Source organism: Ovis canadensis, chromosome 1, assembly GCF_042477335.2.
Source record: "Ovis canadensis isolate MfBH-ARS-UI-01 breed Bighorn chromosome 1, ARS-UI_OviCan_v2, whole genome shotgun sequence".
Classification (NCBI taxonomy): domain Eukaryota; kingdom Metazoa; phylum Chordata; class Mammalia; order Artiodactyla; family Bovidae; genus Ovis; species Ovis canadensis.
In genome coordinates this window covers 73,634,898-73,657,927 of record NC_091245.1, presented here as the reverse complement: position 1 = coordinate 73,657,927, position 23,030 = coordinate 73,634,898, and positions in this window count along the sequence as shown.

Sequence of the window (23,030 nt, the reverse complement as noted above, 5' to 3'; positions counted from 1 at the left end):
GGTCCCTCCCACCTGGTTCATACTATAGTTATCTATGGCAATGGCTCCCTTCCTGAACAGGTCCTTCATGTACATTTTTTAGACAGTTAAGGGGAAAATCAAAGTATTTTGTTTGGTTTTCAGGGCTTTGATTATTTTAGCTCAGAACAGTCCTCATGCCAAAGAGATATTTGGAGTGGTAAATTTTGTTCTCCTACAGGAGGCAGGATATGGTGCTTGGATAAGGAGACTTTTACAGAAGCAAGTGGGTCATCTGTGTTGATATGATGGTGCTATTAGGGGCTCCAAAAATTGTGCCACAGGCAGATGGTTTAGCAAGATCATAGATGATCTGCCGAGTGGAGCCTGGCTCTCTGCAAAGAGTACTCAAACTTAAAACTAATCATTAAAGTCTACTTTATTATTGGCTTCAAGAATGCTAGACATTCCAGTAAAGAGTTCTTATAAATTAAAATGAGTGCACATACTTCCCTCATTATCCAAAATATAAATCTTGGAGTTTTGCCATGTTCACTCTCTGGCTGGAGAGAAAAATGTTAAGAGAAGGGAATTTTAAGGTGGCTGATCTGCAGAGCGTAAGAGGTAGAAAGCAAAAAAGAGCTGAAGACACTGAACATATAGTGATCAGATATGGCCTGATTAATGTATTGGATCCTGGGCATTCATTTTTTCATTCATTCATACAGCGTTTGTTTATTAAGCCCCATCCATGTAACACATGCTCAAGATGAAGAAGATATACAAAGTACCCTGAATTCATCAAGCTTACAATCTAGTGGGAAAAGTGAACAGGGCAGGATATAGAATCCAGCTTCCTCTGACACCTCTCTGCCTTTCTGGGGGGCATTTAGTAGCCATGAAGGGGAGGATTTGAACAAATAGATCAAGCTTAAGGAATTAAAGTAGCCTGGCTCTTATTTTAACATTCACTAAATTACAGGCAGATCATCAAGGAGTACTGAAACCATGCTCAAAACTTTCTAAACCTTTATTGAAATTGTTTAGGGCCTCTCCAAGAGGCTGTAAGAACAGTAGTAAAATTATAAGTAGTTTTCTTTATAACCTGTAACTAAATACAGACTGTAACTATGATTAATTTTTTTTAATATTCTTAGTGTTTCAGGACTATTATATTAATAAGGCCATCATGCATCACTGTTGTATTCCAACAGAACTATTAGTCTCTGTACCAAGTTAGTGTAATTACAGTCTAATGATTTACACTATTATGAAAGCCCTAAATATTTTACTAAACTGAGTACAGTATATAAAAATTAATTTAAATGGCTTCAGGCTTGAAACAATAGAATCAATGATGAAAAAATGTCTTTCATTTTGAATAAGGAAACAAAGATTTTGAAGGAGAGTATTTTTTTCTTAAATAATTGAAACTGTAGTAAAAATATAAAGGTTTAAAATAAAAATATGAGCAGTATCTTATGATAGTTTGATTCCATCTTATAAAGCAATCTTTGTTAACTTGAGAGAAAGGATAAAGTTTCTAAAACTACACAGTTTAGGGTCTTTTTCATTTTATGTGGATATAGTAACTCAATGAAAGATGAGAGGAATCTTGTATATACTAATGGTAAAATGCACCCTGCAATATATATACTAATATATACCTCAGAAATAGATGGCAGTACTGGTGAACTTTTAATGCTCTTTTTATGGGCTTAAATCAAATACTCAAATGATAAATTTCTTAGTATGGGGGATATAAATATTCAGCGTGCAGTGTACTCAGTGGTATCCGACTCTTTAAAACCCCATGGACGGACAGTAGTCCACCAGGCTCCTCTATCCATGGAATTTTCCAGGCAAATACACTGGAGTGGGTTGCCATTTCCTACTCCAGGGGCTCTTCCCACCTCAGGGATTGAGAACTCCAGTCCCTTGCATCTCCTGCATTGGCAGGCAGATTCTTTATCACTGGGTGACCTGGGAAGTCCAAATATTCAAAAATACAGACTTATTAATTGGATAGTATATGTGAGGAAAGAAACTAGAGGAGGGGAAAGCCTGACTGTGAAATTAAAAAAGACTAATAATGTTAGCCTAAACCATAAACATTCTAATTTTAAAATAAAATAATATTTAACATGGCAAAACATATAATTAATGTTCATCGCACTTACTCAAGTTCTCTTAATTGATTTGAAGATTCTTTACATTTTTATCACTAACATGAAAACTTTAAGATAGAAATCTTTCTTTCTCCCCAAGAAGATTCCATCCTTGACATCGGTTTTCTTGCTGCAGGAGATGGCTAATTTTAGGCAGAATGGTGCCCGGATTAGACATTATTTCTCTGATTTCTGGGAGTGTTTGCCAGAGTACTTCCATTTGAATCGGTGATCTCAGGAAAGCAGACAGCCCTCCCCTCTGTGGGCTGCATCTTCCAGTCTGTAGAGGGTCTGAATAGAATACACAGACAGAGGAAGAAGGAATTTGCACGTTTACTTTTTGAGCTGGGACATCTGTGTTCTTCTGTCTGTGTACTGGGATTCCATTGCCTTTCCTAGTTCTCAGGGCTCTGAACTTGAACTAAATTATAGCACCAGCTTTCCTGGGTCTCCAACATTTAGACTGCAGATTGTGGGACTTCTCAGCCTCCATAATTGTGTGAGCCAGGTCCTCATAATTATTCTCTTCATATCTACATACATGGAGAAGGCGCTGGCAACCCACTCTGGCACTCTTGCCTGGAGAATCCCATGGACAGAGGAGCCTGGTGGGTTGCAGTCCATATACATGTATGTATAAATATCTTCTGTTTCTCTGGAGAATCCTGACTAACGCACTATACAATCTCACCTCATTGGAAATCTGGTTCTCATTTATTTAGTAGAATTTAACAAAGTCAGCCCAATATACCAATTTGCAAATGTGCCACCTATATGATTTTGGAGGTTTCAGATCATAATCCTTCTTTAATTATTTCCTTCAAGGGGATATTTTAATTCAAGTTTCTGTTAATTCAAAACAGTATGAGTGGATACCAGAAATCATTCATTTTTTTACCCCTCATTCAATCACTAAAACCCTCTCTTATAGTGGCAGCTGGTTCTGGAACTCCATGGACTGGGTATTCCTTGCAGCATTAACAAGTTAAAGCTTGTTCTTTAAAGAACAGCTTCAGTTTTCTAGCACAGAAATGGGAGGAAAATTCCAGGAGCTTCAGGTCCCAGTTGAGTACAATTCTGGGCCCCTTAGAGAAACTATCACCTAAGCTTTTTAAAAGTTATTACCAAGAAGCTTGTATCACTGACCTTGGTCAAGCACAAAAATTCTTTCTAAGGATAGCACGTAAGACAGAGCATCCCTCATTTTCTTTCAAATCTAGTGAGAAAAAGATTAAATATTTTTTCTCTCTTGGAAAAAAACCACCTCTCTTGGAGTGATGGTGTTGGATAGCCAGAAACAACCACCAGTGAATTCCCACCACTTCTGAGTTCTCATTCCTGTCCCCATCCTCACTGTTGTTGTTCAGTTGCTAAGTCATGTCCCACTCTTTGTGACACTGACTGCAGCACTCCAGGCTCCTCTGTCTTCTCCTGTCTCCTGGAGTTTGCTCAAACTCACGTCTAATGAGTCAGTGATGCTATCTAACCATCACATCCTCTGCCACCCCCTTCTTTTGCCTTCAACCTTTTCCAGCATCAGGGTCTTTGCCAATGAGTCAGCTCTTTGCATAAGGTGGCCAAAGTATTGGAGTTTCAGCTTCAGCATCAGGTCTTCCAATGAATATTCAGGTTTTGTTTCCTTTAGGATGAATTGGTTTGATCTCCTTGCAGTCCAAGGGACTCTCAAGAGTCTTCTCCAACACTACAGTTAGATAACATCAGTTCTTTGGCACTCAACCTTCTTTATGGTCCAACTCTCACATCTCTACAGGACTACTGAAATAATCATAGCTTTGACTATATGGACCTTTGTCAGGAAAGTGATGTCTCTGCTTTTTAATATGCTCTCTAGGTTTGTCATAGCTTTCCTTCCAAGAAGCAAGTGCCTTTTAATTTCATGGCTGCAGTCACCATCCAGAGTGATTTTGGAGCCCAAGGAAAAAATCTGTCACTGCTTCTGCTTTTCCCCCTTCTTTTTGCCATGAAGTGATGGGATTAGATGCTATGATCTCAGTTTTTTGAATCTTGAGTTAAAAAAAAAAAAAAAACTGTTTCTCTTGGAGTGATGGTATTGAGTAGCAGGAAACAATCCCCGGTGATTTCCTACCTCTCTGTGTTCTCATCCCTGCCCTCCCTCTAACTTGCTGAAAAGCCCTGTGAGAATTACTTTCCTTCGCTGGTTCACCTACTCAAAGAGAGCACTTAGGTGGAGCACTTCCTCAGGTGGAGCATTCTCTCCTTCTAACACACTAAACTGGGTGATAGGGTGACTCTAGCTAAGAACTAATTAAGCTTTTGAGTATAATTGCTCATTTTTATTATCTTCACTAGGGACCAGTAAACCAAAACATTATCATGTTTATTATGAATTTTATCCTTTCACATTATTAAAACTCAGGATAAATTAAAATTTTTTAAAAATCACTGCTTTTTAAAAAATCACTTTATGACTTGAAATGTTTTGGATTTCTATTGTTCTTCAAAAATATATTAATTTACTTTACTAATAAAAATGTTTTTTAAGATGTAAATAAATAAAATAAAACCTATGTCAAATCAGTTTTTATTTAAGGTCAGTCAAAATTTAGATTATTATCACAGATTTATACAACTCATTGGAAAAGACCTTGACGCTGGGAAGGATTGAGGGAAGGAGGAGAAGGGGGTGACAGAGGATGAGATGGTTAGATGGCATCACCAACTCAATGGACATGAGTTTCAGCAAACTGCAGGAGATGGTGAAGGACAGGGAACCCTGGTGTGTTGCGGTATACGGTGTCACAAACAGTCGGACACAACTGAGCAACTGAACAACAGCAACACAGAACTGGATTACAAAATCTAATTTATTCATGTATCTTTTAAGAAAAATATGTAAATAGGTCTTAAGGCACCTGACATGGCCTCTGGCTCTTTTCTTGCTGATTTCCTGCTAGGCTCCCTCCCAAGCAGAGCTGCCCAGACCCCTCCAAGCCAAGGAGAAGTAGCTAAAAACAGAGGTTGAACCACTCAAAACCAGCATTTGTTGATCAGACTAGAAAGAAATTTATACAGTAGATTAGAGAAAAGTATTTAAACACCTGAATTCACCCTAGATCTTTAAAGCAATGATCTAATTTTTAGCAACAGTAGCTTTTTCACAGGTGTAGGAAGAATGTTTACTTCCATTGAACTAATTTATTCTAAATTGAGAAAACATTTAGGAACAGAAAAAAACTAAGAGGCTCTTGTTTTCCCAGGACAGGAATAAAAAGGAAAAGGAGAAGGAGACTAGACCATGAAGCTCAATATTTCAATTTTTTCTCCACTGACTTGAGTGAATGATGTCTACTTTGTTTTTTAAAAAGCACAGTTCACAGGTGTGGCTAAAATAACAAATATGCTCGCTTATTTTGCTAAAAAGTAATTAAAGATGTCATTTGCTGACAAAAACAAACGCACACCTTGTATATGAAGCTTGCTATTTTTGGTGAAATAAAACGTTTTGCATGCCTTATTTCAGGAGATGGTTGTTGTCTTAGTACATCAGGGGAAAGTCATCTTTGAATTAAGAGTTAACTCGCCTTTCCTCCCAAAGAATTAAAAAGTTTCTGCTTCAATTGATCTTAATAATTCCTCAAAAAAAAGTACCCTCATTTTCTTCTGCAACTGCAGCCATAATGTGAAAAAAAATAAATTACTGCTTTAAAATGTATAGCAAATAACTTCTGAGGGGAAAAAAAAAAAAACCAGCATCTAAATATCTACCTGTATTACAAACAACATAGCTTGTAGAAGTGGGCTTTTCCTAAGAACCACATCTTAAAGTGCAATTTTTGTGCCTAATGATTTAAACTAAAATTTAAGTAAAACCCACCGTGTTCACATTTCTCTCTACATCTCCCCGCCTCCCACAATACTTTTCTTCATGTGAAATAATCCAAACTTCTTTAGCTTTTCCTCCAAGGACCCATTTCCTAAACTAATCATTTTTAGTCACTCTCTTTTGAGCTTTCTCCAAGTTTTCTACATCTTGCTTCAAACAAAGGGCTTCAAATTGGACCCTGTACACCCATAAAATCCTGATGAATGCTGATCATAGAAGTGGCTCCCCCTGACTGCTCCTCCTCACAGAAGAAAATAGTCTTGATCTCATAGCTTCCTTAACCATTAGAGGCGAATGCTGTTTCTGACTTGAGTGTTGGGTCATGGGGTATGGTACCTAACTTTTTGCTTCTCCATTTAAATTTCTAGGTCATGGTCTAGCAAATACAACTGCTTCTCAAACAGCCCCTGTGTGCCAAGCCCTGTGCTATGTACTTTGCTTCTTTTTCCTTTTAATTTTTATTATAATACAGTTGATTTACAGTGTGGTGTTAGTTTCAGGTGTGCAGCAAAGTGAATCAGCGATATACGTATATAAATACACCCATATATATGCATATAAACATACAGATATCCACTCATTTTTAGATTCCTTTCCCATATAGACCATTGCAAAGTATTGAGGAGAGTTCCCTGTGCTATACAGTAGGTCCTTATTAGTCATCCATCTAATAAATAGTAATGTGTACATGTCAATCCCCCAGAACCCCCCTAATAACTATAAGTTTATTTTCTACATCTCTCTTAAAATATGAAAACACTGCTATTATCCGTATTATGTAGAAGAGGTTAAATAAGATTTCCCGAGGTCACAAAACTTATTTGCCAGAAACTGGGGTTCAATTCTAGGTGTGGCTGATTCTAAAGCCCAGTCACAAAGATTCTCTATGGACTCTCATGTTTCATGTTTAGTAACATAAAAATCACACAGAAAGCCCTCAAAACTGAGCACAAGCGCTGACACACTCCATAGGGTAGTTGTGTTATGATGGTCAGTGCTCACTTTTATTCCCCTCTCCGCTTCCCAAGCCGCACACATCTGGAGAGGCACCAGCAGGGAGGTCAAGCACCTGAGCACTGGGGAGCATTTCCAAAAGCAGGGAGGAACAAGGACTGTCTGGCGCCCTCTAATGGACAGTGTAATGTGAGGAGCCACAGATAAGCGGAAGTGTAACCATCTCAACAGTGAGTCAATGAAAGTTAGAATGCAAGCCCAAAAATGCCATGAGGCACTTTAGCCAAGGACAGAAGACTAGTTGGTTAACCTGGTCAACAAGTTAGTCTGTTGCATTTTTAAAAAGAATATGTATTAAAACAATGAAAATTAAATTATGTGAAGAATCTCTGAAGCAACTGGGATAAAATTGGAAAATCAAAATCTGCCTCCTTTAAATAAACAACCATTTGATCACATATTGACTTGTGTTTTGCTTTTATGTGGCTTATGATATTTTCAGTTGTATACAATAAAGGCAAAAGATACTGATAAACCAACCATGAGGTAAGAGCATTTCAGACCAGAAGGAGAACGACAGGCATACCTCCTTTAATTGTGCTTTGCTTCACTGCATTTTGCAGATATCTCATGTTTTACAAATTGAAGGTTTGTGGCAACCCTGCATAGAACAAGTCTGTCAGTGCCATTTTTTCCAACAGTATTTGCACCCTTCATCTCTGTATCTCAGCTAATTTTGATAATTCTTTCAAATTCAATTTCAGTTCTGTACAGGGCTTCAACATTTAACCTGTTTCCTTACTTTTGTATTTGCTATGGTGATTTGTGATCAGTGACCTTTGATGCTACTTCTGTAACTCTCCAATGATGCTGTGAAAGTGTTGCACTCAATATGCCAGCAAATCTGGAAAACTCAGCAGTGGCCGCAGGATGGGAAAAGGCCAGTTTTCATTCCAATCCCAAAGAAAGGCAATGCCAAAGAATGCTCAAACTACTGCACAATTGCACTCATCTCATACACTAGCAAAGTAGTGCTCAAAATTCTCCAAGCCAGGCTTCAGCAATACGTGAACTGTGAACTTCCAAATGTTCAAGCTGGATTTAGAAAAGGCAGAGGAACCAGAGAAATTGCCAACATCCACTGGATCATGGGAAAAGCAAGAGAGTTCCAGGAAAACATCTACTTCCACTTTATTGACTATGCCAAAGCCTTTGACTGTGTGAATCACCACAAACTGTGGAAATTTCTTAAAGAGATGGAAATACCAGACCACCTGACCTGCCTCTTGAGAAATCTGTATGCAGGTCAAGAAGCAACAGTTAGAACTGTACATGGAACAACAGACTGGTTCCATACCAGGAAAGGAGTATGTCAAGGCTGTATATTGTCACCCTGCTTATTTAACTTGCATGCAGAGTACATCATGCGAAATGCCGGGCTGGATGAAGCACAAGCTGGAATCAAGATTGCTAGGAGAAATATCAATAACTTCAGATACACAGATTGTAGGGTAAGGAAATTGGAGAAGGTGAGGTTCGGAAAAAGAACAAAACTGTCACTCTTCAGGAACAGATCATCTTTACTGAGGCGAGAAGGGGCAGCAGTCAGATTAGTGAGCTGCTGCACTAACCCAAGAAAAGAATACGTATATATAGGCATATATGTGGAAAGCTACTGTCGCACAGAGTCGGACACGACCGAAGCGACTTAGCAGCAGCAGCAGTAAGGGGGCCTGTTCTTCTGCAAGGTTGTTCGGAGTAGTTATCTCTTAAATGGCTGGAGCAAGGAATTCTGGAGATTGGCCAGAGACTGGACCGGCTGGGAGCTGTGCGTAATCAACTTTACAGTCCTTTTTTCTTCCTTTGGGTAAGAGAGTTCTTTGTTTTGCACAGAATGGTGGGGAGAACCTGGAGGGGAGTTTTCACTCCAGGCTATTTTTGAGCCATGTAACTTTCCTTCATTCCAGACCCTAAGGAATATATATAAAAAGAGAAAGAGAGGTGGACGTCAACGTTCAGGGCTTCTTCGCGCTGATAAATGAGGGTCAGGGGTTTGCCGTCTGGGAGTAAGGAAGTCTAGGGCCTGTAGTGCTGATTTTCTATTCTAGCCATCAGGGTCTCAAGCAAAAGAACAGTCTTGACTTGGTCTCAGGAGATGGCCCGAAACCGTTCTTGGAGAAACCTTTGAAAGAGATTGAAGAGACAGGGTCCAAATAAGAGGAATAAAATGATAAATACCAATGGTCCCAAGAAAGGGAGCAACCAAGGGAGGGCCTGTTGGAACAGGTTTGGGGGAGTGTAAAGGTTTTGTAACTCTTTTCTGTGGCGTTCAATTTTGTCTCTAGGTTCTTTGACTCTGCGCTGGACTGTGTCCATTTCATTAACAAAATAGTCACAGTCCTCTCCTAGGAAAAGGCAAGTCCCTCCCTTTTCTGTGGTGAGAAGGTCCAGGGCTCCCCTATTTTGTAGGGCCACAGAAGCTAATGAGTTAATTTGTCTTCAGAGAGAAACGAAGGACTCCACTACCTGCTCCATATCCTCATTAAATCCTTGGGACAGTTTGTAGTAAAAATGGGCAGAGGTCGAGATGTCCCCACTTAGGGCTGCTGTCATGCCAGTCCCAATCAGGAGGGGGCTATGACAGCTCATCTTCTTCTGTGGGAAAGTTCCCCTTGGTGGTAGACTCTTTGTTCTACCTCTTCTTCTTTGAGGAATGTTAGACCTGGGGTCAGGAAGACCAAGATGCAAGGCCCAGGGGGATCAAGGGGGAGACGTGAATATGTATAGGTCCCACAGAGAATGAAGATTTTTGGTTGGTGCAGGCAATGGCAACCCACTCCAGTACTCTTGCCTGGAAAATCCCATGGACGGAAAAGCCTGGTAGGCTATAGTCCACGGGGTCGCGAAGAGTCAGACATGACTGAGCGACCTCACTTTCACTTTTGTTTTCATGCATTGGAGAAGGCAATGGCACCCCACTCCAGTGTCCTTGCCTGGAGAATCTCAGGGACGGTGGAGCCTGGTGGGCTGCTATCTATGGGGTCGCACAGAGTCGGACACGACTGAAGCGACTTAGCAGCAGCGGCAGCCAGAGAACCCAAGTGGAGCAGAAGGAGGGAGCGGAATTTGTAAGACCTGTGTAGTTGGGACTAGAGTAGATTCTTTCTACTAGTAGATATGTTTCTACTAGTAGATATGATACAGGTTAGGTTTGAAGAGCCTGAGAGTACATTGTCAGAGACTGGCCCAATGACTTGCGCAGTTTTTTGTTGGGAAGGGGAGGTATAGTTGTCCTATAACAGCCAGGTTGAAGGTTAAGGAATTGCTCTGTGTGGCGAGGGAGACCATGACATGTATATCCAACACTGGGATGTGTGTTGTGTGTACTGGAAGAATTGGAAAGAAAAGTTGAGAAAGTGGGTAAGGTATTGGTTGCCAGAGGAAGGCTTTAGGAAAGGCCATAATTGGGAAAGGAGGACTAGGTGTTTATAAGTCTCAGGAGTCACCTGTAACCAGGAAATTGTGTTCTTTATAACTTGCTCTTGTTTCTTTTCACGATTTTGATCTAGTACCCCGCCCCCATCTGAGTACCCCCAGTGGGTAATGGGATAGAAACATATGTTTCTTCCATTTGGCTTATGGCAGGTGCTCACGAAACTCTCTCTTTTGTACTTTAACAGTGAATAGGGGTTTGTACTCCCCACTCCACCCCGAGGTTCATGGTGCAAGGTCTTGGAGCCTTATTATAACATGAGGAATGAACATAGGAATAAATGTCTGAGCAGGGGCGGGAACTAGCCAGAAGGCTGGAGAGTGCTGCAAGGATAAGAAACTGGGGAGTCATGGGTCTGTCAGTTAGACAGTGTGCAGGAAATAGCACCCTAGGTGTAGAACATTGCTAACAACATAGGCGATACTGGCAAAAAGACAAAGGATAGGTGGCCAGTCCTGAGGGGAGATAGTTACTAGGCTTATAGCAAGGACTAAGATTAACAGTGCAGTTACAGTTAGAGAGACAGGGAGAGGCCAGTCAGGGCGGGGGGCGGAAGGCCCCAAGTTGGTGGTTGCTTGAATCTGAGGAGGAACAGTGTTCATTAGGACGAAGAATGACATAGGGAATGAAAGCAAAGAAATCAGTTTCGTCTGGAGTCAGGTTTTAGAAGGTTCCCTGAAGCCACAGTTGAGACACCAGCGTGGTCAGGGCACTGGTCCAGAGGTCTTATAGTAGTTTATAGTAGTTGGGTCTGTTGAAGAGAGTCCAGGTCATTCGGTATCATCTTGGGTGGTAGACAGAGGTTGTCACCAGGTGATTTTTAAGGAGGTAGGTGCTGTGAGGGAGACCTGATAGGGGTCAGTTAAGGAGAGCATCACAGGATCGGAGGTGACGTGTTTTAGGTGAGAGAGGTGTATCCAGAAGGTGACCTTCTCAAGTTTGGCTGCAGTCGGGATAAGGAAGATAATTTTGAATGGTCCCTGCCATTTTGGGGTTAGGTCACCCTGGGGATTATCAGACAGGTAGACCATGTCCCCAGTTTGTAAAGGGGGCAAGGGGGCTGGGGGGTCGGGGGCTGGGGGGCGTCAGTGGCAGGCAAGTTGTGGTTGACATATTTCCAGAGGGCACTGCAGAGTTCCACCAGCAAAGGGGAGTATAGGAAGCTTGGTATGGGAGGAGGTTTGGGAGGCAGTCCAGGAGGGAGTGTGGGCCTTCAGTACATTACCTCCAAGGGGTGGAGGCATGAATCCATTTGTCTCATTCATTTTGTTTGGAGACAATGTAAACAAGATGATGTGTGTGTGTGAGATTCTTTGTTGCCCCATGGACTATAGCCTGCCAGGCTCCTCTGTCCATGGAATTTTTGAGGCAAGAATACTGGAGTGGGTTGCCACTTCCTCCTACTCCAGGGGATATTCCCAACCCAGGGATTGAACTTCCATCTTTTGAGTCTCCTGCCTTGGCAGGAGAGTTGTTTTCCACTTATGCCACTTGGAAGCAAACAAGATGAATCCTAAGTCAATTTAAAAGGAACTCACCATAACACACACTTTTCTTTATACTAAAATTAATTTCAAAGTTGTCATAAAGCATTTATCTTTAAAAAAAATAAACCGAGTATTACCGATAATTAAATAGCTTTGTTCTTTCTAATGTCAATTAAATTTCTGAGTACAGCAGATAAATTTCCACACTCCTATCTCCCCTGAATGACAGATGGAAGAGTAACACACACATTCATGACACATCTTTTTAGTGTTTTCAACAATGTCTCTGTAGTGATGTCCATTGTAGTAAAACCGACTGAGCATCATTCTCCATTATTTCTCTTTTATTTAATTCCTTTATTATGTTATGTTTTGTGCTATACTTTTAATTCTTAAACTCCTTGGAATGAAGGTTACTGTTTTCAATAACTAAAGTGGATGGAATCAATGACTCATGACAGAGGAAAAAACAACTTTCAGTTTCTCTGTTTGGTTCAGAAGTCTCTCCTGATATATAAAGCACTGAGTCTCTGCCATTGTCAGAAGTCTTACATTGTATTGCTCTTCTCTCCTCTACTGACATTCGCAGCCTCCTAAACCTTGATCCTCTCACTACTCTTAAAGTCCATTCCCTTGCAGTCCTTTGAAATTCTTTTTCTTAAATGTCTCCTATCTATTCTTCAATAATACTCTTTTCCTGAGTTATTACTGTTCTCTTTCTTCATGGCAGGATAGCTTAGTGTTTAAAAATCAGATCCTGTGGATAAAACTGTCTGGACTTAAATTTAGGCTCTCAGTTCAGTTCAGTTCAGTTTAGTCGCTCAGTTGTGTCTGACTCTTTCTGACCCCATGAATCGCAGCACACCAGGCCTCCCTGTCTACCACCAACTCCCAGAGTTCACTCAAACTCATGACCATCGAGTCAGTGATACCATCCAGCCATCTCATCCTCGGTCGTCCCCTTCTCTTCCTGCCCCCAATCTCTCCCAGCATCAGAGTCTTTTCCAATGAGTCAATTCTTCGCATGAGGTGGCCAAAGTACTGGAGTTTCAGCTTTAGCATCATTCCTTCCAAAGAACACCCAGGACTGATCTCCTTCAGAATGGACTGGTTGGATCTCCTTGCAGTCCAAGGGACTCTCAAGAGTCTTCTCCAACACCACAGTTCAAAAGCATCAATTCTTCGGCACTCAGCTTTCTTCACAGTCCAACTCTCACATCCATACATGACCACTGGAAAAACCATAGCCTTGACTAGATGGACCTTTGTTGGCAAGTAATGTCTCTGCTTTTGAATATGCTATCTAGGTTGGTCATAACTTTTCTTCCAAGGAGTAAGCATCTTTTAATTTCACAGCTGCAATCACCATCTGCAGTGATTTTGGAGCCCCCAAAAATAAAGTTTGACATTGTTTCCACTCTTTCCCCATCTATTTGCTATGAAGTGATGGGACCAGATGCCATGATCTTCATTTTCTGAATGTTGAGCTTTAAGCCAACTTTTTCACTCTCTTCTTTCACTTTCATCAAGAGGCTTTTTAGTTCCTCTTCACTTTCTGCCATAAGGGTGGTCTCATCTGCATATCTGAGATTATTGATATTTCTCCCGGCAATCTTGATTCCAGCTTGTGCTTCATCCAGCCCAGCGTTTCTCATGATGCACTCTGCATGTAAGTTAAATAATCAGGGTGACAATATACAGCCTTGAAATACTCCTTTTCCTACTTGGAACCAGTCTGTTGTTCCATGTCCAGTTTTTATTGTTGCTTCCTGACCTGCATACAGGTTTCTCTATCACTTTCTAAATATGGCTTCCCAGATGATGCAGTGGTAAAAAATATCTGCCTGCCAGTGAAGGAGATATAAGAGACGTGTGTTCAATTCCTGAGTTGGGAAGATCCACTGGATCAGAAAATGGCAACCCATTCCAATATCCTTGCCTGGAAAATTCCATGGACAGAGGAGCCTAGTGGGTCACAGTCCATGGGACTTCAAAAGAGTCAGACATGACTGAGCACACACACATAGACACTTGCACGTTTTCTAAATATTAATATATGACCTGGAGATGTTTCTTTAATCTTCCTATGCTTCATTTTCTCATTTGAAGAGAGAACTGATATAATAATAGTGCTCACCTCATGTGACTGGAACAATTACATAATTTAATACATCTAATAGAAGAACATTGGCATATGCTCACTGTTCAGTAATTATATATCTATGATTATCATGAATACCTTCTCATAATCAGGAAATTCATTTTTATTCATCCTGTCAAACTTCTGTAACTCCTAAATAAGTGAGGTTCCATGGGTCCTCTGCATGGTACAAACAAAAGAAAAGCACTCTTTCAGGTGAGTAAAAAAAAAAAAAAAAAAAAAACCTTGAAAAGAATTCTGATTTTTTACTTTGGTTATTGAAAAACCACTGGAGGACTTGGATTTACAAAAGGGAATATGTTATTACTACAGAGCAAAATATCTTAAAAGTCCTTTCTCTCCAGCTCTGCTATTCCCAAGATCATGCCTGTGGATAAAAGATGCTTTCATAAGCTTTTTCTCTTTACCGTTGCATTCCTTCTATCTTCAGAGTTCCTTGAGCCTAAACTACAAAGTTTTCATTCCAGGAGTCCAACCCTTCTCCCGCTTTTCACATTTTTGTTTTCCCTTTGTTTGTCTAGTCTCAAACATAGATGCAAATTGGAAATACGTGTAAGTGCTTTAAAAATACTGATGCTGGGGACCTATCCCAGAAATCCTGAAGCAATAGGACATGGATGTTGCCCAGGAATTGGTATTTTTCAAAATTTCCTGAGTGACTCTAATGTCCAACCAGTGTTAAGAGCCACTGGTCATCCTTTCTCCAGTGTAAACCTTCTAGATTCCCTCTTTCTCCCCACACTGAAGATCATGACAAAATTCAGGAGCTGGAAGTGAGAAATTTCAGTGTTCAGTGCTGGAAACTCCACTAGGGGGAATGAGAAGAGAAACATACTCTGGACATTGATTTGTGTGTGATTTTTGTCATTGTATACTTTCCTTCTCTACTTTGCTCCCTGAGGACCTCAGCTTTTTCTTTCCATATCTCTGCCGTCTCTATTCATTGGCTGGAATTCTCACATAAGCATTTATTAGCTGAAACATTGTTTGGATACCCTTAGGGAATTACCTCTATGAGAGTAAGTGACCCACATTCATAATGATATTCAGGCGTTTTTTTTTAAGGCTGTATATAAGACCAATGCATATGTTTTGAAAAGCAGCTATGGTGCAAGGTTGAACACTCTGTACTGGGGTGAGACCAGGATAATGACTCATTGTCTTTCACCTATTATCCACACCACCTGGGGCATCATATGTAAATAGGATTGATGACATTTTATCTGCTGCACCACTGTAGAGCAGAGGTAAATTAAATCATCACTTCATGTCTTTTTCAGTCTTATCGTGCATTACTTTATGTCTTCCATAATAATTTCTTATAAACTTAGATTAGCATTTACTGTAAATTCACAGACTTAAATTTGCATCAGGTAAACTTAAAAAAAAAATAAAACTCTTCTGCACAGGATTGCAATTCTGTAATTTCCTAACACATTTTTTGAAAAGACTATGGACACCAAATGGAATTCTGTACTATTTTAGTTGCTAAACACTCAGAACAGAACCAGCCTGGGGCATCAGGAAAATGGCGTGAAGTTCTAGAAACATCTGTGTCATGTCTGGGTCATGCTGCCGTGATGCCCCTCCTACTATTTCCAATATTTATATCTTTCCTGGTCCTCTAGGAAATGTTAGGCACACAGAGTTTTACTGAATGTCTTTGCTCAAATGTCACCTCCTTCAAGAGAACTCCCTTGACCATCTATCTGAGAAAAAGGCTCCTTCCACTCTATCACTTTCACTGACTTGACTTTTCTTCTTGGGGCTCGTTACTACCCAAGTGAGCCTGCAGTGATGACTAATGCCTCCTCTCCTGAATATAACATCTAAGAGAGCAGGCTCTTGGTGGTTCAAAGCCACTCGTCATTGACAGCTCCTTCATCCCAACCTTTAAGTAGCATCTGGTACATCATAAAAACTGTTTCAAACAGAAAAATAGTTTTAAGTTATAAATATAACTATCATTCTAATAGTATTAGTGTCTGCCTTTCATTTTAAGCAGAGGAACTGAGGGCTAGAGATGTTAAACTGATTTCCCTACAGCTCCAGCTAGGAGAGCTAGCGCTCTTGCAACTATAGCAGGTTGTCACCCACAGCACTCAACCCCATCCTCTACCAAAGTGCCTGCTGTATCTCTTCTATAGCCCTGATCCTATGAATATCTGAAAGTATTCTATTCTGAAAAAGATGTATTGCTTAGAAATTTTAGCTTAAAAAAATCCCTGAGCAAAATGAAAATTAATCTAATTAAAGATCTAAGAAATGTAGCATGTCAACTACTCACTCATCTCGTTGTTCAGCTGCTCCTCAACTCATTTTATTTTATATAGAGAAATTAAATTAAGCCTGGGATGTGAGTACATTTGATCAAAATACATTTAATATGATTAGGAACAGAGAGAGTTTCAAAAGTAAAAATGCCTAGAACCACTTGCCTGTTAAGATACTCAAGGGTTGGAGGAATAACAGTGGTTGCTACATTTTATATCAAAATAGCTCTGAGGAGAATTGAGGGCGGGGTGGGGGAGCTTTTAGAGGAAAGTGATCAAAATCTGATGGCTTGGACTTCTAAGTTCAGTTCAGTTCAGTTGCTCAGTCATGTCCAGCTGTTTGCGACCCCATGGACTGCAGCATGCCAGGCTTCCTTGTCCATCAACAACTCCTGGAGCCTGCTCAAACTCATGTCCATCATGTTGGTGATGCCATCCAACTATCTCGTCCTCTGTCATCCCCTTCTCCTCTTGCCCTCAATCCCTCCCAGCATCAGCCCTTCCAATGAATATTCAGGACTGATTTCCTTTAGGACTGACAGGTTGGATCTCCTTGCAGTCCAAAGGCTTTCAAGAGTCTTCTCCAACACCACAGTTCAAAAGCATCGATTCTTCAGTGCTCAGCTTTCTTTATGGTCTATCTCTCACATCCATACATGACTACTGGAAAAACCATAGCTTTGACTAGACAGACATTTGCTGGCAAAATAATGTCTCTGCTTTTCAATATGCTATCTAGGTTGGTCATAACTTTCCTTCCATGGAGCAAGCCTCCTTTAATTTCATGGCTGCAGTCACTGTCCACAGTGATTTGGGAGCCTAGCTGTGTGTCCTGTACTTTCTGTTCTCATAGCTCAATATTCAGCCTTCTGTTCTTTGTTGAGCAGTTGATTCTAAAAGTGGGAAAATTTTAACTAGCATTTGGTACCTTATGACTAAGTAAGTACAAGAAGCCCACTGTACCACCAGGTCCCATCAACCTCTGATCTGACCAACTCTGGATCAATCGATGATCCAGGGGTTGGTTGAAACCCAGGATGTGGAACCAGCCAGTAAGGAGATTCAAGGTACCACACCGTAGCATATAAGGGGCTTGAGTATCCATGACTTTTGGTATTTCCTAGGGTCCAAGAGTGAATATCTCTGGGAATACCGAGGGATGATTATAATATTCCTTTTTATCAAGTAATTGATTGGACCCCTAGCTAACGAAGTGTCACTGTTGTTAGGTCTGTGTCACTCAGTGGGAGTGTGTTCATCAACAAATTTGTTTCTTAAAGCATCAAAGTCAAGTGAAGCTGATTTTCTCTGCAGAATTGATTTTTTTCAATTCATGCTATATTTCTACATTTTTCATATTGGAAAATAATTTTACTGCTCAAATTTTTTTCTCTTGCATTTCTGATTGTCTTTCTTCTTCTTTGTTGCCAAAGGATACAACTATCCTTTCTCAAGCTATCCTTAAGATCTTGCCACTTTTTAAACAGACAGCCTGCTGAATGGAATCCATTATGTAACCATAATCATGGTTACCTTCCAGTCCTGTTGTGCTGATCGTGTTCTGGGTATGCTGTGCCGCTCTCCTGGAATTGTGTTTTGAAGTTCTTCTGGATCTGTTCACTGTTTGCTTATTTATTCATTTTACTTTTGCCTCTACATTTCATCTTTTTTTTTTTCATTTTGCTAGAGGCTGTCTTGAGGTAATATTTTAGAACATGTACACTGGGAGAAGAATCTCTTATTCCTTGGATAGCTTTAAAAGTTCTTTTTCACCACCCCCCTCCCTCCTTAACTGACAGTATGAATAAGAGTGAAATCTAAACTTAACAACATTTTCCTCTAGAACTGTGAAGGTATTAATTCATCATTGCTGATAAGATCCCAAATATAATGATTCTTTTTTAAATAGCTTTGTTTCTCTTAACTTTTCACCCTTCCACTTTGATATTATTTTCATTTAATGTAATTTTTTCTTTGCTCTTTCAAGATGTTTATGTTGTCTGTATTTTTAAGTATCATTTTACTTAAAGAGCTTGAAGAGTATATATACATATATACACACACAGACCCTCATGCTTTCACACACATGATTTTTTTTTTTCCTTTCAACTAGCATAAAATGTTCAGTAAAATTTTCTTTTAGTGAGATCTAGTTCCAGAAGACCATTCCCATTCTTGGCTTCAGATGCTATTCTGAATCAAATCTATGCCTTCATCTTCTATTCTTTCATCTACATACCCTTGTGGGTTTATCATACACTCATACTTCAATATATATTTCATGACTATAACACTACAACTGGCAAGGTGCTCTATTTTCCTTCCCTTTATGTGCCATGCTTGTTCAAAGCATTTGGAAGGATACTAACCTTCAGCTTCTTATGACATTTTTTGATGAGTGATATAAAGTAAGCAGAAAGAGAAGTCTTTCAAATTCAGAGGTAGGGGGTTATTTTTGTATGTGTGTGTGAATGTATTATTAAGATCTCTCCCACTCTCATGCCTGTATCTTCACAATTTTTCCTTGAGTAATGACATGGATATAAAGGCACTCCTAGATGTGGCAATTTTAAGAGAATACTTACATTGTGAGATTGGAATGGCCCGAAGCAATGCCTGTATTTCCTTGTCAAATCTCATAAACTGAAAGGTATTAAAGAAAAGGTGTCGGAGACTTTGAGAGAAGACAGTCTTCCCTTTTGATTCTCTTTCTTCCTATTCCCTGAACACTGCCCTGGTGGGCATGAGGCTGCCACAGGCATTGGTCTTTGAAGAGCCAGGCAAGTGATAGTCCCTCTCCAAAGATATGTTTGAGGTAGACGCTCTGAGAGAGTACCGGGCTTTCTCACAGTCAGGAGACTGTGTACTTGAACTGTGGCTGTTCTCCAATTCTGTACTTGAATTGGAGATTGGCATCTGCTAATACTAAATCCATGAAATTTCTCTAAGAGGCTAGGACAGGAACAATGTCAGTAGCTGTCCTGAGATGAGGAGAAGTCTGATACATCAAACGATAAAAATAACAATAACAGTAACTAATAGTAACTAATAGTGATAATAATATAATAATAATAATCATAGCAATAATAATGGTTCACTACATTGAACAATTCTGTGTGCCAGCAGTAATGCTAAATACATATATTATTTTAAAGAATTCTTACAATAACATTTTGGGGTTAATAATTATTATGGTCTCCATTTACAGAGAAAACATGATCTAGAGACCTCAACATACTTGCCCAAGGTCACAGTTAATAAGTGATGTAGCAGTGATTCAAATTGGACCACCTGAGCTCATGAACACTATTGTGTCATTTGCAAATGATCACTATTTGCCCAATTAGTTCACAGGAGGATTTTGTTAGAAAAATATATTTTTTTCCAAATAAAATGATTTATAGCAAGACTTAGAAGTCCAAGGGCCAGGAAACCTAGAACAGCAGAGAAATGCAGGGTTTCCACTCGGGTAGTAGTCTAGATGTCTAGAGGCGGGTGTGAGTCAGCACTTGGAGACATGACAGTGTACAGGAGGCAGTGATCAAGACATTCCCCGAGAAAAAGAAATGCAAAAAGGCAAAATGGTTGTCTGAGGAGGCCTTGCAAAGAGCTGAGAAAAGAAGAGAAGTGAAAGGCAAAAGAGAAAAGGAAAGATATACCCATTTGAGTGCAGAGGTACAAAAACAGAAAAGAGAGATAAGAAAGCCTTCCTCAATGATCAGTGCAAAGAAATAGAGGAAAATAATAGAATGGGAAAGTCTAGAGATATATTAAAAAAATTAGAGATACCAAGGGAACATTTCATGCAAAGATGCACACAATAAATGGTATGGACCTAACATAAGCAGATGATATTTTAAAAAGGTAGCAAGAATGCACAGAAGAACTATACAAAAAAGATCTTCATGACCCAGATAACCATGATGGCATGGTTACCTCACCTAGAGCCAGACATCTGGAATGTAAAGTCAAGTGGGCCTTAAGAAGCATCACTAGGAACAAAGCTAGTGGAGGTGATAGAATCCCAGCTGAGCTATTTCAAATCCTAAAAGATAATGCTGTGAAAGTGCTGCACTCAATGTGCCAGCATTTGGAAAACACAGCAGTGGCCACAGGACTGGAAAAGGTCAATTTTCATTCCAATCCCAAAGAAAGGGAATGCCAAAGAATGTTCAAACTACCATATAATTGCACTCATCTTACACACTAGCAAACTAATGTTCAAGAATCAAAAATACCAAAATTCATGGATACTCAATCCCCTTATATGCTATGGTGTGGTACATTGGATCTCCTTACTGGCTGGTTCCACATTCTGGGTTTCAACCAACCCTGGATCATCGATTGATCCAGAGTTGGTCAGATCAGAGGTTGATGGGACCTAGTGGTACAGTGGGCTTCTTGTATTTACTTAATCATAAGGTACCAAATGCTAGTTAAAATTTTCCCACTTTTAGAATCAACTGCTCAACAAAGAACAGAAGGCTGAATATTGAGCTATGAGAACAGAAAGTACAGGACACACAGCTAGGCTCCCAAATCACTGTGGACAGTGACTGCAGCCATGAAATTAAAGGAGGCTTGCTCCATGGAAGGAAAGTTATGACCAACCTAGATAGCATATTCAAAAGCAGAGACATTACTTTGTCAACAAAGGTCTGTCAAGTCAAGGCTATGGTTTTTCCAGTGGTCATGTGTGGATGTGAGAGTTGGACTGTGAAGAAAGCTGAGTGCTGAAGAATTGATGATTTTGAACTGTGGTGTTGGAGAAGACTCGAGAGTCCCTTGGACTGCAAGGAGATGCAACCAGTCCATTCTGAAGGAGATCATTCCTGGGTGTTCTTTGGAAGGACTGATGCTAAAGCTGAAACTCTAATACTTTGGCCACCTGAAGCAAAGAGTTGACTCATTGGAAAAGACCCTGATGCTGGGAGGGATTGGGAGCAGGAGGAGAAGGGGACAGCAGAGGATGAGATAGCTGGATGGCATCACCGACTCGATGGACATGAGTTTGGGTGAACTCCAGGAGTTGGTGATGGACAGGGAGGCCTGGTGTGCTGCGATTCATGGGGTCACAAAGAGTCGGACACAACTGAGCAACTGAACTGAACTGCTCCATTGAAGAAAATGTTATTTTAAACCTAGACAGCATATTAAAAAGCAGAGACACCACTTTGCTGACAAAGGTCCATACAGTCATAGTTTTTTCCAGTATTCACATACAGATGTGCGAGTTGGACCATAAAGAAGGTTGAGCACCAAAGAATTGATGCTTTTGAATTGTGGTGCTGGAGAAGACTCTTGAGAGTCCCTTCAACTTCAAGGAGATTAAACCAGTCAATCTTAAGGGAAATCAACCCTAAATATTCATTGGAAGGACTGATACTGAATCTCCAACATTTTGGCCACTTGATTCAAAGAGCCAGCTCACTGGGAAAGACCCTGATGTTAGAAATATTGAAGGCAAAACAAGAAGGGGGTGGCAGAGAACAAGATCGTTATATAGCCTCATCGATTCAACGGACATGAATTTAAGCAAACTCTGGGAGACAGTGTAAGACAGAGGAGTCTGACATGTTGTAATCCATGGGGTTGCAAAGATTAGGACATGATTAACAACTGAACAACAAAAGAACTGAAATGACTTAGAATGTGAAGCAGATGTTCCAAGAGGCAGTTTGCCCTAGACCAGTGGATTTTCTGAGTTGCAGAGAAAGTCCCAGATAAACTTGGGAAAGTTGCTCACCCTAGAAATATAAACAAGCTAAATCTGTCAGATGTAATAGTGGGGAGTCAATAGAAAATACAAGAATCAAGAAATACATGTATCTATTGGATGGACCTTGAGGGTATGAAACAAGTCAGAGAAAGAAAATGATCTTAGTTATATGTAGAATCTAAAAAAAAACCGGAACTCATAGATACAAAGACTAACTAGCTGGTTTCCAGAGATGGGGGTTGAGGAGGGCAACAGTTTTGAACTTCCAGTTATAAGAAAAGTAAGTCCTGGGGCTGTAATTACAGCAAGGTTACTAAGGTAATACTGTGAAAAGTGAAAGTGAAGTTACTCAGTCATGTCCGACTCTTTGCAACCCCATGGACTGTAGCCAGCCAGGCTCCTCTGTCCATGGGACTTTCCAGGCAAGAATACTGGAGCAGGTTGCCATTTCCTTCTCCAGGGAATCTTCCTGACCCAGGGATTGAACGTGGGTCTCCCACATTGTAGGCAGACTTTATCATCTGAGCCACCAGAGAATCCCAAAGTAGTACTGTACTGCATATTTAAAAGTTGCTGAAAGTTGATCTTAAATCTCTTATCACAAGAAAAGCAATTTTTAACTATGTTTGATAATGGATGTTAACTAAGCTTCTTGTGTAATCATTTCACTATATTTATTAGATCATTATGTTATATACCTAAAACTGATAGTGTCATATGTCAATTTTATCTCAATTAAAACAAATAAAATAAACAAAAATAATTGAAAAAGAAATAAAGATATCAGCATATTAAGGGTACAGTGACATTAATGACAGTGGTTAGTACATAGCTTTTCAAAGTCATACAGACCTGGGATTCATATAGATTCATCTCCATGATGTCAAACAAGGTACCAACCTCTCATGATAATATCTATCTCTGTACATGATTATGAAGATTATGAAAGACA